The following is a 2,314-nucleotide window of genomic DNA, read 5'->3' on the forward strand; positions in this document are numbered from 1 at the left end:
GTTGCGTTTATTTACGTATATATTTTTGTTTGTTGTTATTTGCGTATCTGTTTTCTGTATGAAGTCAGACTTATAAATATCCAGTCTAAATTAATATTCAGGATATTTCTGGTCAAATATTTGTCTTGAGAGCATGCGGACACTTAGGTGGCAGAGGCCCAGATGACTGATATATCTGGATAGGAAGTTACGTCCTATGAAAACACAGTTTGCATATTTTTTTTAAACTTTCATGATGTGATGCCTATCAAAGTAATTCATTGTACTTAGTCTAGACAGATTGCAATGTCCTATGATAAATGACCCTGTAAAGTCGAACTCTGTAAACTCATGTGCATTTTCTGCTATGGTCTTAATGGCTAAATTGAGGTCTGATTTTCACCCTTAGTCTTTGGCAATCATCTCAGCTGAATGTGAGCACTATCAGGCATCCACATTGAATGGGTATCCCTGCAGGTAAAATACATGGGTTGTGTTGAGAGAGGTTGTGGGACTGTTATAAATCACAGTTCACCTCACAGATGGTGCAGGCCTTGGCCTGACTGGATGCTCTATAAGCAGAAAGCAGATGATACACTGATCATTCAACATATCCTGTCCACATAAAGTGTGTGTGTGTGTGTGTGTGTGTGTGTGTGTGTGTGTGTGTGTGTGTGTGTGTGTGTGTGTGTGAGAGAGAGAGAGAGAGAGAGAGCTTCTCAATTTGGCACATAGGATTGTATTACAACCTTGTAAAACCCGTGTAAAAATGGGCAAAAAGGCAGAGCTCTTTACACAGACATGGAGAGTGAGTACAACATGTTCATCTAGATTTATGAGTTAGAAGGGACTCACCCTTCAAAACACAGAGGTTAAATACCTGTTCTTTGCAGATGACCTGCTCCTATCATCTGCAGAACAGGGCCTACAGCAGCACTGCTGAAGTACCCTGAAGGGCCCTGACAATTTCCAAAAGAAGCCAAGACGTCAGGAACACAGACACATGTTCAGCCTACACACAATGCACTATATACCTCCGTCTGACTGCATCAGGAAGTTTCAGCATAGAAGTGAATGCAATCAAAGCAAAATCCCATAGATCCCAATTTTACAACATAAATATACCAATCTCAATCTGGTGCAAAGTATTTAACAGCATAATACAGCTTATTGCGTTATATGGAAGTGAAGTCTGGGGTCAACTCAATATGCACAAATACACTACATAGGACAAGCATCCAACAGATTGATCTATTACCCATTGCATCAAGTCTACTTCAAAAAATACACTCCATTTTGAGGCACTGAAAAAACAGGAACTGAACCCAGAAAAGACTCTTTTGTGTCAGCTGGTGCTGACACTCACTAACTCCTGAAACCTGAAAAAGATACAAGCTACATGTAGCACTGCTTCCATACCAGCAATGTGTCTCCAACAAAATCATCAAACAAATAAAAGAAGACTATTTGGAACATTGGAGAAGCTAAACTACTAGCCAAAGCAGAATACATTTCTATCTGACCCTATATATAGGAGTATAAATTGGCAGCGTATCTCCTCTCTGTCAGAGATATGAACCAGAGGCAAATCTTGACAGAGTACAGGCACAGTGACCACAACCTTGAAGTGGAAACAGGTAGACACTATAAAACCTGGCTGCCAAAAGAGGAAAGAAGATGTGGTCACTGCCAGACAGGGAAGGTTGAAGAGCACTCTCTATGAACAATATAAAAAAATAAGATAAACCTTTTTCTTTAGTTTATTAAGTATCACCCAAACACCCAAAAGCCCATGACATTTTTGGCAGTGAAATTAACTTCATAAACTGATGGACTCCAATATAATCTAAATATGTGTTTGATATTACTATAGACAATATACGTTTATATAAATATGTATCTGCTGACAGAGACAGCATTGTATTGTTCTGTGAACTGTAGTTTTCTTTTGTTTGTGTTTGTTCTATAGCCATATGATGTGATAGTGATATATTATGTGATACATGTTAATTGTTTTATCATTCTATAGTGATATATGATGTGATACATGCTAATTGTATTGTTCTATAGTGATATATGTAAGGGATAATGTATAGAACGCCGGTCATTATGGGGAAAATAAGTCCCGACAGGGCAAACCGGAAGGGACTTATTTTCGCCCTGAAGGGACTTATTTTCCCATAATGACCGGCGTTCTATACATTATCCCGCTTATTATACGGCTACTTGCCAAAACGAAAAAAATAAACTCCATGATATGTCTCTTTACACTTATTTGTTACCGTTTAAATCACGTGGCTTTTGCTGAGAAACAAATAGTTCGCAACACACGCTG

The 2,314-nt window shown here is 38.5% G+C and overlaps 1 long non-coding RNA gene across 1 annotated transcript in view; it reads left to right on the forward strand.

The window, feature by feature from the left end:
- LOC125306426 overlaps nucleotides 1-2,090 on the forward strand; it is a 14,797-nt gene extending 12,707 nt beyond the window's left edge. Inside the window, exon 3 of the long non-coding RNA XR_007195561.1 lies at nucleotides 873-2,090. This is a non-coding gene — a long non-coding RNA (uncharacterized LOC125306426). The remainder of the gene's footprint in view (nucleotides 1-872) is intronic.
- The last annotated feature ends 224 nt before the right edge of the window (nucleotides 2,091-2,314 follow it).

This window comes from Alosa alosa, chromosome 13, assembly GCF_017589495.1.
Source record: "Alosa alosa isolate M-15738 ecotype Scorff River chromosome 13, AALO_Geno_1.1, whole genome shotgun sequence".
NCBI classification, from domain to species: Eukaryota; Metazoa; Chordata; class Actinopteri; order Clupeiformes; family Clupeidae; genus Alosa; species Alosa alosa.